Source organism: Triticum dicoccoides, chromosome 6A (genome assembly GCF_002162155.2).
Source record: "Triticum dicoccoides isolate Atlit2015 ecotype Zavitan chromosome 6A, WEW_v2.0, whole genome shotgun sequence".
In the NCBI taxonomy this organism is placed as follows: domain Eukaryota; kingdom Viridiplantae; phylum Streptophyta; class Magnoliopsida; order Poales; family Poaceae; genus Triticum; species Triticum dicoccoides.
This window is the reverse complement of record NC_041390.1, coordinates 619,292,534-619,308,370: the sequence shown is the minus strand read 5'-3', so window position 1 is coordinate 619,308,370 and position 15,837 is coordinate 619,292,534.

The following is a 15,837-nucleotide window of genomic DNA, read 5'->3' as shown; positions in this document are numbered from 1 at the left end:
CCATGATATATTTAATTAGTTTCCTACCCATTCTTCATGCAAGACTTTCCATAGTTACGATTTATTTTTGGTTCCTAATTATTAGACATGCAAGACTTGCCATATAATAAATTGTATTAATTTTTTATTTTATTTGAACTGCTATGGTTATCTAATGCGCGTATTTTTGTTTCCTAAATATCTAATACATACCAACTTGTATATACTCAATATTTTTTTGAACTATTATATTTCATTTTTGTTTCCTAACTATCTAATATGGGTATCAAATACCTACTAATGAAATTATTTACATACGTGGTATGTATATACCTAATAATTTATTTTCTAACTATCTAATACTTGTATCTGGTACCTACTGACGATGTACATACGTGGGTATGTATATTCCAGGCTGCATAAAATATGGCTACATAGATACCCTGCTATGTAAAATATACCCAATGAACTCCTAGTATACCTTCGTAACAAAAAAAACTCCTAGTGTATCCACATACTTTATATGACATGCTCACATAAATCTTCTAGTATATACCCAACGTACTTAAATAAAACAATATATCCAATGTGTCTGTACACATATATACCCGGCTATATGAGAAAGTGTAGAAAACTGTTGTAGGTTTTCTGTCAATGTATATATACAGTAAAATATGGCTACATATATACCCGACTACATGAATTATGGCATGCATAGGTATTTGAATAACCGGGGTACAAATCTAACATCCGGGGTATGAAGAGAAGTATGATTGGTATGCACATACCCAAAAAAAATATTCATTTTGGAAAAAGCTTGAAGACGTTCATGTGTATTTTCCCATGGAGACAAAATATAATCATACCTTCTGTTCCCAAGACAATCATATACGTATGTATCTAATTATGTATATGACTTCCTATATTTATGTAAAAAGAAAGAAATGCACGTATAAGAAATAAAGTTGGGCACGTACCATGCAGCATGCATGGTCTTAATGGACCATTAATTGTTATTTTTTTCTCTATCTTGTTTAATCTAGGCATTAAGTGTTCATATGAAGCAATAATTTGCAATAATTCTTTCCTAACATGGTTGACCCACATCAGTGCTAATACTAATTACACATGCACACATCTCAATATAATCCAACGGTTTGTAGGCAAGGTGCTTGGGCACCTAGGTGTCCCAAACTAGCGTATATATATATATATATATATATATATATATATATATATATATATATATATATATATATATATATATATATATAGGGTTGACGTACGTATGTATTATCTGCCGACAGACGGGCTCCACGCCTCGCTCCACCGCCGGTTGGAGCTGGCGAGCATGTGCTCTTGTGGCCGCAGTGGCGCAGCGCCGGAATCGCGCTCCAGAAGCTCTCTGTACCACGCTGGCCACCAAACCGAGGAGGAGAACGAGAGATATGAGGTCAGACGAGACGGGGAGGACGAGGTTGGCGGCGGAGCAGCCGCCGATGCTGGCGAAGAGAAGGCAATGTCGAAGAGGAAGGAGGGTTCTGAGGCGTTGATTCATTGGTTGAGAAGATGAAACAGATAACCAGGTGATCGCATATGTGAGCCCGGGGAGGGACGACGGCACGGCGATGAGGCAAAGTAGCGCCGCCCTGCCGGAGCCGAGGGGGGCGAGGTCCGCCGGTCCGATTCGCTGCACCAAAACGAGACAGAAAGCTACGTATGAGCTCGTGCTGGGATGGTTGATCACAGTGACATGATGCAAGAAGGAGAGGCCCACCGGAGAGAGAAGAACGTCACGACCGCGAACCGAATGACAATGCCGTGCCAGGCCGGGAAGTGACGGTTTCCTGTGATTTTTCCCCGAGAGGAGAGCGGGGAGAGCTATGCGATGTCTCCGGCGAGCTCAACGAGGAGAAGAATTTTCGAGAGATAGATGAGAACGGCAAAGTTTGACGGGAGAGGTGGGGGGAAGAGGAGGGATATGACGAGGCCACTCCTTCCACTGGGTCGAGCGGAGCATGCCTACCTGGACGTTGAGCACCTCGCGAGGGACTTGAGAAGGAGAGCCTCAGGCCAACTTCAACTCATAGACCCAAACTGACACGGATTTTATGTTTTTATTCGTTTGGGTTGGCAAACGCAAACGGACAAATCGACACCGCCGGACAAGCGGATACGGACGGTGCATCCGATGGTGCTGACCTATTTGGCTTTTCTTTTATTCGTTTGGGTTGGCAAACGGACAAGTCGACACCGCCGGACAAGCGGATACGGGCGGTGCACCCAACGGTGCTGACCTATTTGGGAGGATGTCCGTTTCGGCATTTCATCGAACACAGCAGGGGCGGCAAGAAAGCAGAGCGCGGCCATGGCTGCCGGCGAGAAGCCGCGGATGGAGCTCGCCGTCCGAGCTGTTGGCCGTGTCGCGCGCCATCCACGGCCCGACGCCGTGCCCACCGCAGCAGCAGCTCGGCGAGAGGCAGCAGCCCGACGCAGATCGGTCCCGGCTTGTCGCCGTGCCCGCCGCAGCAGCAGCCTGACGTGGCGCGTGCCTGGGTCGTCGCCGTCCACTCGACGGACGCGACGAGGCGGCCACCCGGCGCCGGTGCAGCCGCCTGCAGCACCTTGCGACGGCGAGGAGCGGCTGGGTATGGCTGTACGCGCCGCAGCCAGACCAGCCGACCAGCGCTCGTCGGCCAAGTGTGGCAGAGCACGGGAGGGAACAAGCCATTGAGCTGCAGGGTGTGGCGTGGCGTGGCCTTCGACACAGCAGACGCCCGTCCAGCTGCAGGGCGTGGCGCCGCGGGGGTTCCAGTCCGCGAGCGCGGCCGCGCCCGCGGAGGTGGTGAGCGCGCGCTTGGCGTCCAGCAAGTAGAGGCCGTCCTTGTTGAGCCCTAGCGACAGCACCACCAGCAAGCCGGCATTGGCCGCGACGGCGAGCAGGCAGCAGGTGGAGGAGGAAGGCGCCCATGGTGCTCTCGGACCCCCTTTCGTCCAGCGCGAGCACCCGACGCCTGCTCCAGCGCGAGGGGAGGATATGGAGGCCATGGCGCGAGCTCCACCCGGCGCCAGCTCCAGCGCGAGCTCGGCGAGGTGCGCGACGGAGCAGCGCCGCCGGTAGCGGGGGAGGCTAGGCCGGGCCGGGGCGAGGCTGAAAACATGGGACCATATGGAGCTCCAGGGCCTGCATGTTGCCTTCGGGTTCAGACTTCAGAGGTAAATCGACAAAGCACTCTTAGAACAACTGCAACGGGACAACCCAAACGGAGGCGCGCTTTGCCCGGTTTTTGTCCTTTTGGGTAGGCTGCCGGCTCCGCGTCCGTCCTGTTTTTTTTTTGGGTCGGCCGTGTGTCCAACGCGGGTGACCCATTTAATGTCCGCACATTTAGACTAAAATGGCCCCGGCCATAGATCACGCCAACGCCCAAAGTTCATGCCGGCACCATGCCAGTGGCCGGCATACATTGCGGGTAGACGTGGAAGCCGGGAATCGGCTGCGTGAAAGACGCGCGCGGCGACTCCGGCAGCATCATCCAAGGATATGCTGACGAGCCCGTGCTGGCCGCGACAGCGGCAACGGTGGCGTTGACGAGCCCGTGGTGGCCAGGGTTTACCCCTAGGTACAACAAGGCCTCCCTTGTTGCCGTCTTGACCCGGGCATTGGTGTCTTCCTGCTGCGTGGCGACGGCGATGGCGGCGGCGGCAGCTGCCTCGCCCCTTGCATCTTGCGCGTGCCTCCGTCCCTTCCTCTTGGCCGACTCCATGGCCCACTCCTCGGGCGTCAAGTCCTTCTTCTTCTTCTTGGTCGGCGTGGCAGTCTTGCGGGGGGCGCGACGCTTGCCTCTGCCTGCGGGGGCGGCGCCAGACGAGGCGAGGGAGGCGAGGCTGGCGACGGCCTCGAGGTCGTCGTCCATGGTGGTGGGAGCGGGAGAGGCAGCGAGCGGGAGGGTTTGGGGAAAGTGGAGGGAAAAGGCGGCCACTTTGCCACCGATTGGCGGGCCAGGGAGGGGAGTAGGCGCGCGTCGCGCGCGTCTGTTTCGTGTCCGCGCCGACGTAAATCAGACTCAAAATTGGGCCGGAAATGGGTCGGCAGACGGACAAAAAGCGGACGCGCGTCCGTTTGAGTTGGCGTGTTGGACCGGTGTTTTTGTCCGCGCGGAACCAAACAAACATGAGCGGACGAAATGGGTCGTCCGGTTGGAGTTGCTCTTATATCTTACTTAAGACGAACTAGAGTTAAACATGGCTATTATTGTTTGTCCAATTTGTGTTAGCTGCTTCTTAGTACTCGCAAGCATTGCTGCTATCTGCGATCTGTTCGCCTCGGGTTCCTTGAACATGTGAACTAGCATAGCGCAGTCCGACTCCACAACAAGGTTCTCTGAACTCCGTGCAAGAGCGAGGTCAACCCCCTCCATGAGAGCTGCAGCTTCAGCCTCTAGGGCATTCGCACACCTTTGGATAAACCTGCAGGACATGAAGATAATGGATCCAGTGTGATCCCGGAGCACCATTCCGGCACCTCCTGTGTCATCCTCACCACTCCATGCCCCATTGATGTTCAGCTTGACCCATCCCACCGATGGTTTGCTCCATCGCTCCGGAGGGCGCCCTCGCGAGGCCGCCAGTTCATGTGGGCTGCTTCCTCGTCTTCCTCCGTAGGACATAATCGTTTTCCCTTTGGCGACGTCCGCTGTGGGGTGTTGTTGAATATTAAGCAACGCTGCTAGATGCCTCAACTGGAGGTGCCGGCTTTGCATGGTACACCTCATTCCGTACGTACCAACTTCGCCATAGTGTCATCAACACAGGGAGGCGCTCATCATGGGTACATCGGTCAAGGAGATGGATAATCCACTCGGTTCCGGTGTTGACAATGGTTTCCAACTTGGGCATGGTCCAAAACTTGGTCATCTCCTTCCACAATAGCCGAGCAAGAGGCCGTCTGCATAAGGCATGGAATGTGTCCTCTCGTTCCATACCACATAAAGCACACATGTCAGAAATCTCGAGCTTCCGCTTATGCTTATTATCAAGAGTAGCCAAAGGATTTGTGGCCAGACGCCATGCAAATACTCGTACCTTTGGGGGAGCAGGGCACCCCCACACTGCCTTCCAGACGGCACGCGTGCCGTCCGGTGCCCTGCTCGTGGCGCACATCGAAGTGCTTGTTTGCCCCTCCAGGGCGGTTTTGTACGCACTACGTACACTGAAGATGCCGCGGTTGTCTGGCGCCCAAGCTAGGACGTCCTCCAAACCCCGTGGGCTGGCCTTGATCGTCAATATGCACTCAACGTCCGAGACGGTGAAGTGTTGTTGTATAAGATCCACCCGCCACCGGCCGTTTCCATCCAGGAGCTCGGACACTCGCCGTAGCCGGCATGTGCCACGTGGCGTGATAGGCCTGTAGGTCATCGGTCGTGGTAACCACGGGTCCCGCCAAATGCGGATGCTTTCACCATTGCCCACCCGCCAGATTAGTCCTTGCTTGAGAAGCTCAAGGCCATGCTGAATAGCATGCCATGTGGGAGAAGCGTTTCCTGAAAATACAGTGTCCTCTAGGGACCCATTAGGATAATACCTTGCCTTCAGTACCTGAGAGCATAGGGAGGCCGGCCGGGTAAGCAAACGCCAAGCCTGGCGAGCAAGCAAGGCTTGGTTGAAGATGCGGAAGTCACGAAAGCCAAGTCCCCCCTTCCCCTTGGGTTGGATAATTTTCTCCCAGGCTCGCCAATGCGTTTTCTGTTGTCCCTGTTTTGAGCCCCACCAAAAGTTCCTCACCAGGCGTGTGAGATCATCGCACACTGAAGCAGGGAGTTTAAACACCCCCATGATATACGTGGGTATTGCCTGCAAGACAGATTTGATCAACGTCTCCTTACCAGCTTGAGATAGGGTGTCGCCCCATGCCATTATGCGCTTGGTCAAACTCGCCTGTAGCATCTGAAATTTTCCTTTATGCATGCGACCATCTGGTGTTGGCAATCCAAGGTACTTCCCTTCAAACTCCATTTTTTGTACCTGTAGCACTTGCCTGATCTCATTTTGTGTGTCCACAGGACAGTTATCACCGAATTGTACGGAACATTTCTGCGGGTTGATGAGCTGGCCAGTAGCCCACGTGTATCTCTGGATGATGCTCTTGACATAGGTAGCCTGAGTAGTATTTGCCTTAAAGAACAGAAGCATATCTCTGCGAATAAAAGGTGTGAAATTCCCGGTGCTCGGTTGCATATTTTGAGAGGTTGGTACTCCTGTGACTTCACTCCCTGTCGCAACAGTGCAGACAGTCCATCAGCAACAAAGAGGAACAAGAAAGGGGATAGGAGATCACCTTGCCGAAGCCCACGCGTCGGTGCAAGCGAATCCAAAATGGCTCCATTGAATTTAACTGAATATCTCATCGAGGTTACACATGTCATTATCCACTGAACCCACTGATAAGAGAAGCCCAACTTTTCCATCACCTGCTTCAAGAACCCCCAATCCACCCTGTCATATGCCTTTGATAGATCAAGCTTGTATGCACAAAAATTGCTCTCGGGATTTTTCTCATGCTAAAGAAAATGTAGACACTCAAAAGTTAGCAGGGCATTATCAGTGATCAAACGCTATTTAGTTGATTCTGAAAGGTGAAACCAGTACGGTGGCATATACCAAACAGAACCATGGCATGTCTTCTTTATGGAAGTGGGCATTCAGCAAGGGATTGCTATAGCAGAGTATTGATCTGATAGTCATATGTATATTATTTGAACCTTACAAAGTTACGAGTGAGTTAGAGATCACAAAGTCATGTTTAACTCTCTACAAGTGAACTCTGACCCATCCCTAAAAGATAGAGTAAACGAGGGAGTGAATCTTAGTGAAGTGTATTTACTCCACCAAATTTTGGCCGGACCTAGCCGACCCCTATATATAATGGAGTAAAACTTATTTTTGATTTATGCATTTCGTCGAACACTTGTCATGTGGCGAGATGGCATGAACCGCCATAGTCGCCCATGCATCGGAGCTTGCCAAGCTTCACCTCGACGACCTCCTGTGCCTTAGAGGGGATGCCTCGTTCTCATTGACGTCCCTTGTACCGGGCGCTTGCGTGGCCATGTCGGCACGGTCGTCGAACTCGAGGACGAGCACCACCGGGCTAGACGCCGGCAACAGATGAGTGGTCGAGGACCGAGAACGCTGCCGCGGCAGAGCGGGCAGGTGGAGTGCGAAAGCAACCGACGTCGTGGAGATGGAACAACTGCTAGAGCTGGCCCTGGAGCTCTGGTCCGCCACGGCCATCGCCGCGCCGGTGGCCTTCTTCTTCTACCACCTCCTCAACTCGTCGCTATCTGCCGCATCCGGGATCACCCCCCCTCTCCCGGTGGCCACTGCCTTAGCAATCATGAGAGTGCCCCCCGCCTCAACACTCTTCACCACAAAGAGCCCTCGGCCGCAGTGTGTAGACCGGCGCATCTCCACCAGCCCAACATACCATGCGAGGTCCGGGCACTTCCCGGAGAACCCGACAAGTACCCGGTCCAACAGGTCCACCGCCCCTCTCCTAGCCTGCGCCTCGGGGCGCCTGCACTGCTCGAACATCTCCCATGCCTCGTCGGGGCCGCAGGCGCCGCGGGGAGCACCGCGTGAAAGCAGTCGACGGCGAGCGTGTAGCGGCCGAGGCCGCGGAGGAGCGCGCCCCTTTGCGAGCAATGCGGCTGGTTCCCCCGCGGCGAGTGGAAGGCAGAAATTTTCTTCCAGACATATTTACTCCTCGGATGCGGCTCAGAGTAACTTTTTTACTCCTCTATACGTACATCTTAGTACTTGGGCTAGGTCGGGTTTAGAGTTAATTACACCACTAGTGCTTAAACTTGACGTGGAAAGTCACTTTAGTGCTAAAACTTGTGGCATATATTGAACGGGTACTAGACTTGGCTCAGGTGTACATACGGTGCAAATCCCGATCGTATTTGGCTGCGGGTACTAGACTTGGCTCAGGTGTACATATACGGTGCAAATCCTGAATGGGTACTAGACTTGGCTCAGGTGTACATATACGGTGCAAATCAGGTGAAATGGCACTACCAATGTGTATTCTGCCGACGTGGCAGTGAGTGGGTCCCACATGTCACCTGGCAGTACATATTATTAATAGCTGCCTATGTGGCATCGGTCGGGTCCCACCTGTCAGCCAGAGGAAGTAAAATGTTGTTGCCTCATGGTTTGAACATGCGACCTCAGTGTTAAAACATGTGTCGATAGCCACCCGGCCGAATGAATTTCGGTGTGCTATTTGGATACACTGACATTATGGTGTTTAGCCTTAAACAGAACACTGCCATTGTAGCCCATTTTCGGTGTTAGTTTTTTTTCTTCAGAAATTGCAAAACATATGTAAATTATAATCATGTGTTTTAAATATTAGATATAAAATTAAATATATTAAATTATGAAAATATTCACGTACTACATTTAGAAAATATCCATTCACATATGATATATCCATATAATTAAATTATGAATTTAAAACTTTCATATAACAATTTACATATTTAATAAAAATAAGAAATTATTTTTAAAATTTTCCATATATTTAAATAAATTCTCATATGAGTTTAAAAATTCGTGATTTTAATAAAATAATCATGTAGTGTATAAAGGTATTCAACCTTTAAGAAAATTTTCTGTTGTTTAATTTTTTTCACGCGTTTTAATAAAGTTTATGTGTGTTTCAAAACATATTCTAATTTAATGAAAAAATATGAGTCTAGTGGGCACACAAATTGCAGATTGTCAATTGAACAATATTTAAATTATGCAACCGTTTTTATAATTCATTAATATTTTTTAAGTTCAACCAATATGTTTTCATATAATACGTGATTTCTTTAATTTATGCTACTTCCTTTTTATTCGGATTAAAATTTTAATGTATGATATTTGGTTGAAAGGATATAAATTATGTGTATGCACTTAGGACATCAAAACACGTTGGTCTTGTAGCCATGCCGCGCGCTTTGGGAATTATATTTTTGACGCACCGGGAAGATTTTGGTAGCAGGTTCGAACGCGCGCTAGTTCCTTTTCCTTCAGATTAAAAATTTAAATTATATTGTTTGGGTTAAAGAATATTAAGAGACAGTTTGTGTCCATATATGACAATTAAGTTCGTTGGGTTGTTTGGCTAGCACCATCCGCAGGTTTTGACGAGATCGTAGATTCGAAACCTGAAAAAGCTGCGTAGAGTAGCGGTTTTTTACTTATTACTAGTTGAACGCCAGTGCGTTGCCACGACATAAAAAAACATATATTCTAATTAAAAAAGTGTGTTGTAATCAAATGTAGTTTTTCCATACAACAACAAAATCATTCTTTGACCCCGCTCATTTCCCCCTCGGCAATTTTCATATCTCGTTATCGGGCATCTCCTTGCAAGAAGATAATTAAAGTGTCATCTTTCTCTCCTACCCTTCTTCCTTCCACCTTCATTATCGTCACCATCTCTAAGCATTGCTTATAAATCCTGTACTGGTACAAAATATTATTATTTCATCAAAGATTCTTTTTATGCTCTTTTTGATGGTCAGTAATTTGAATAGGCGCATGCAAGAGATGGGACTGTCGAAGAGGTATGCGAAGAGGGTGACATGCGAGGAAAGGTACAGACTCGCACCCGCGACGCGCCCCGCGCGCGCGTCGCGGGAGAAACCCTAGCGCTGCCGGTGGGCTGCCCCTCCTCCTCCCTCCTCTCCCTCGCCGCCGCCAGAGAGGGCGCGCCAGGGCGAAGCCTGGTAGGCGTCGACGGTGGCGGGGCTGCCTTGTCTCCTCAGCCGGGGCCTTCGGTGTGGGTCGAGGCGGCTGCCTGGGATGCGGCGCTGGCGGCGGGCGCGACAGCGTGGCGACAAGCTGGAGCCTGCTGGCGGCGGCTTCGTGGCGACGGCGTGACCAGCGCGGCGGTGGCGGGCGTGCCTTGAAGTCCTGGTTCCGTTGTTGCCGTCTCACCTCCCCTCGGAGGAGGAGGTCTCCGGTGGCTCCAAGCAGTTCGTCCTCGCATATTTATAGTGGCTTGGTAGTCATTGGGGTGGTGTGGCGGTGCCCGGCACCTTTGTATCTCATCTTGGGTGTGCGTGTCATGTGCCGTGGTGGCGTGAGTTTGTATCATGGTCCTTGTGGTTCGGTGCTTTATATATAAAGCGGGGCGCAAGCCTTTTTTAGTAAGAGGGTGACGTGCTCGAGTTAGCTCGTGATCTCCCATGACGGCGATCTTACAACCGCTATCTACACTCCATCTCTTTCTGAGATAAGGGAGAAATTGGAGGAGGCGGCGCCACAACAAGAAAGGGAGTAGAATTTCCTGAAGTCCATTGTGTGTGATCAAAACAGCCTTGTACATATACCTTATGCAGTTCTCCGAATAGATGATGATTCTATTATGTCATATGCTCTTACATAACCACAAAAAAGTATTCCTGGAAGTTGAGCCAACCAGACACCAAACAATACAGCGTGTCATCCGGTGCTTGCACGCCAGACCTCGTACCTGCTCGGCTGCTCGCTGCATCTTCCCATAGGGGATAGGACTACTGCAGTTTAGGATAGTTGATGCTTTGTTCATCTTACTTCAGAACTTTATGTGCTCCTGCAGATTGTCGAGTTTTTCTGTTGTAGCCATTAATATGCCATACTGTTTATGAATCAAAACTTATGGTATTTGCAGGATTATTTGCTTAGCCTTTTTTATTTATGCTCCCTTTGTGAGCTGTACTCCGGATTACAGACTTTGTATTTTGCTGAACTTGTTTAATAATAGGGCCGCATGCATCTTTCGGATGCAGAGGCTGGGGGATAACCTCCTTTTCTAAAATAAATAAAAAAGGCAGGTGTTGTATCTATTAGAAGAAGAGAAATACACAAGGTTCTGGCCAAGCCTAGTTATAGAATACAGTAGTCAAGATTAGCCACCATCATCCTGAACACCTCTGACAAAAGCCAGCTTTCTCAATCTCATTATCTCCTGGATCCTACAGATCCTGTCATAAACCCCTAAGCATTTATGCTAAAAAACACGCATTTCTATCTTTCAAAATCTGCCAAAGGGTGTAAGAAAAAAATCCACGTACTTGTCAAAGGTAAATTTTAGCCATTTATTTTGGAATGTGTTCCATTCATCAAGCTGATTTGCCTCAATGTCAACAAGCAAGTTGATGAACCAAAAAAAATGACCTTGTGTAGCATCCTTTTGGCAAGTGCCGGTATGACGCAAAGCATATTCTTCTTAGCCTCAACGACAAAGTCTTAGAGTTTCTTGGACTCTTCTGTTGCAATCCAGTATTCAGGGAATTAATTACTCTGTTCCAATAATCCCTAGTTTAGTGCATAAAAAATATACCTTAAAAAATTCTGAAGTGTGACTTGTATGGTGGCACTCATAAAGACAGTAAAGGCTGTCAAGCCTAGCCAACCTTCGAATCAGGGAGCTTTTGGAAATCAGATGGCCTGCATAGACAAGAAAGGGTAAATACATCAGTGGTGTTGTAAGAAAGATTAATCATATGTAGAGTGGCAATTTGAAGGAAACAATAGCCTACCATACAATGCAAAAAGAGGGACCCTGTAAAAACACATGAGTTCATCTTGCGTCTGCCTTCATAGATATGAGAAAACTTCTGGGCCATCCACAATCTCTTGAAATCGGTAAATGACATGCAATTTTTTTTACCAAATACTCCCTCCGTCCCACAATATAAGACGTTTTTGCAATCTAACATAGCTTGCAAAAGCGTCTTACATTGTGGGACGGAGGGAGTAGAATACAAGGATGCTACTTATTTAACAATAATATGAGCAGAACACACCTACCAGAACTGTGTGCCAAAAAATTCACCTTGGCATAATCATCTAGTCGCTCGTTAATATCCAACTTGAAAGGAGGAAGATTCGTAGTTACAGTCGATGCCAAAACCTGAAATTGACTGATATTGTTTTGTGAAATGGACTGGCCATTAATTCAGCAAAATACCCCATCCAAGTCTTGACATTTACAGTTATTACACAATAAACTGGCGGGGTGACAGACCAAGAATCGCTGATGGTTCCTTTACACCCAGTCTTTGCCAAAACATGCGCACATGCAAGCAGTTTAATTTCTAATGATCTCCCCTCACACCTAAGCAATATGCTATAGAAGATAGTTGGCTATGTCACTGAAAGATCCTTCATTTTTCATTTTTTGCAAATCATCCACACCACATCCTGTGTGTGGTTGAATATTACCAATCCTTAATTAACAATTATCTACCATCTGCATGATTTCATTTTTCATTTTTCATTTTTTACATTAACAGTTATGTACATCTGCATGATTTCAGTCAATAGGATTTCACATGACCAAACATAAACAGATTCAAATCAATAGATTTAGACAAGTAACAAAGCTATACTCGATGCTCAATAAAAATAACCATACCTTGGGATCCTTTCCATTCAACAGGGTCTTTCCAGTACCAGGAAGCCTATATAGCAACTTAAGTACTTAACCTTTACATGTTTAATGCCCAATCTACAATAGTCTTTTAGCTGCAATCTACAATATTTAGTTGTGAGTAAAAAATATCATGTGTTACCGATGGTACAAAAAATAAAGAATCAGAGATGATACATACTGGTTTACAACATGAGGAAGCACTCTTGAAGCAAATGCCCTACGAAAAAATCTGTGAATTCAGAACTTAACTCACCTATCCCCAACATGAGGGAGCTCTTTATCTTTGAAAAGCTTGTTGCTAGATGCTTCCTTTTGGTTGATAACCTACAGCAGTTTAACGGGTCTTATTATGTTGTTTCCACAAGCCATACGAAATTCTCATGTCACATAAACAATAAATAGAACTGCTGATAACAACATATAAAACATGTTTGGTTCGGGCAACGTAACGTATTCAGTTTAGTGTATCCGGAAGCAACGCTTCCGAATACTTTTACGTAATACCTCCTTTGTTTAGTTTGTGGAATCGAGTCCCGATTTTAACCCGTCCGGTTCGTGCGGTTATTTCAACTCTGCGAAGTGCCATATCAGAAAGCACTGTTACGGAATACGTGGCGAGGGAAACCAAAGCTGGCTACAGTTTCGAAAGTCGCTGTATTCGGAAGCCACACTTTTTGTCCAAACCAAACACGTCGATAAGTTATTGAACCTTGATTCCTGAATTAGGAGCAGCCTCAGATATGTTGTGTGTATCACTTGACAGAAATCCTCTGCCCAGCCTCTCAAAAGAAAATCATCTGCCCAACAACGTGGAACTTTCTAGACCCTCTAGCGAACCTTGATCGATGACACATACAAAATTGATAACGATGAAAAGAAGGGAGATAACCTCAACTCATAGACATAATTCTAACTGATTATGCTATACCTGATCCATAAATCTCTTCCGGATTATTGGGCATCCAACTGCAAAAACACAGTAAATAAAGCATAATTGAACCTGTAGTCACAGACATACGGATGCGCCCTGGTGCGTTAGACATTGAGGGGAGGAAGATATGTAGGGAAGAAAGGCCTTCACCTTCGGTGGCTAACGGCGCAGCCACGAGGTCACCACACCGAGCTGATGCTTTATCCCAACACTTCATATTCCTTCTGATCCTCACCTTGGTTGCTTCACAGTCGCCTCACCGCCGAATTCATGCCTCGCATGGACTGTGGGCCAAGATTGAAGCCGTTGGAGAGGTCAAATCTCGAGGGAGAGGGAGAGGGATGAGGACAGGAGTGGAGGCCGCTGGGAAGGTCGAGGCTCGAGGGAAGGGCGGACACGCTGGGTACGATACGACTGTTCAAGCGGCAGTTGCGGATCGAGGAGGGGAACGTGCGTGCGTGGGTCGCCGCTATTTTCTTTTCTCGTTTTTCTCATATCGCCTCCTATGTTTACGCTGGAATTTTCTTTCTGTATGAATCGCGCACGATGCGGTGGAAGTTGCGAGCGCACGAGGCGGGAGTAGCGATCGCGGGGGTGAGGGAATAGGGAGGTTAAACTATCACGACGTTCGATTCTTCTTTAATAGTAGAGATTTCTATTATTTGTGCTCTTTGGCTGACAGGTGGGACCCAGCCGATGCCACATAGGCAACTAATAATTTTATTGCTAACTGACACATGGGACCCACTCGCTGCCACATGGGCAGACTACAGATATACAATGCGGCAGCCGTATACAATCGGGATTTGCATCGTATATGCACGACTGAGCCAAGTTCTGGCACTCGTTCAATGTACACCATAAGTTTTAGCACTAAAATGATTTTTCACATCAAGTTTAAGCATCAAAGTGTAATTGACTCTCGGGTTTAGAGGACTAAACTCAGATATTTACTCCTCTATAGTCAGATAGGATCTGTTAGAGTTGGCCTTAATAGGTTTACTGAAGTGAATATCTAGAACTTGTGAGGAAATGGAGAAAAGGCACGAAGCCTGGGCGAATTGCAGTGACCTGGCATGTGACATGCCTGCATCTTTTTGCAAGAGATCATTAATGTAGCAAAAATGCTACACGCACGGAGTCTTACGGAGCTGCGACGGACCCCTTCCAACTTACTCCTAAACTCCCCCCATGATATTCATGGGGGTGGGGCCCGCTTCATCTCTTAATCCCAATCACAAGTTTCCACGTTAGCACATCCTGTAAACGTCCGTGATAAAACTCCGTGCGTATAGCAAAGCTCTTAATGTAGCACAGATTACCTGGCAACTACACATGTTTGAAAACTTTCTGCAGCCCATACAACCAGTGGCGGAGCTAGAGGGGGTTGTAGCCCCCCAACCCACCACATAGCTCCGCCGTTGCATACAACTGAGCATGTTGTTCTCAATAGTGATGGCCAGTCTCTTGCTTATACGAGTATCTTGTGGCGACTAGCCATGTATGGATTTTGCTTAAAAGCATACTAGAATAGTATAGACGCTGACATAATTCTAGAGATCTAATTTTAGCCTAAGCACATAGATGAAAGGATGATATGCTTCTGTACCATGTACTCTGTTTCCTTTTTTACTTATGGCTTGATATTGTAACAAATAACAGTAAGATATAAACCTTCGACTCTGAATATGAGTTCATAACTGTAGGTGATTCAGCAAGTATTATCAAGATTACTCAAGTCCATTGATATAAAAATGTTTAAAGAAGCATAATAACATTCTAAAGGAATCTTTGCACACAGGAAGATTAATGATGGAAAAATGATAGTACATAAGAATAAAGAGAACAAACCTTATTCATTTTGAGACAACATGGATACATTCCCATTGCATTTATGGTTTCTCCCGAGTTGAGAATGTTTTGTTTTCATCAGGCTGATTCGTCTCAATTGACATGCATATACTAGCAACTGTTTCACCTAAACCCACTTGTGATCGAACCGTGCATTTGTTTATAGACTGTTTGGTTGATCTCAACAATTCCCTCTCTACCCGCTAATGACATGTTCTGCCTTTCTTGTACTTCTGACTTGCAACTTCATCCGCGAGAAGGGCCGGCAAGGTGCTGGTCGACCGACGGTCACAATTCTGTTGTGTGTGTGCTGATGATGACGATTTGCAGGTCTTAAAACCAAGCATCGGGTCCTTCCCCTATCTAGGTCTGAGGCTATTAAAAGCAAGAAAATAGAACCATCTCGACGAGCTTAGGAGCAAACATGTCATCAGCGGCAGGAGCTTTGCCATACTGGAGAACAAAGAAGATGAACTTTATCTAACGGGAGAACCATGAACAGGGAGTGCAGAGAGGAGAAAAGAGGTTGAAGATGCGTGCGGTAAATTATAGATTTAGTACAAAAAATATTTTCTATCTGAGAATGGATTTCTTTTCAAAA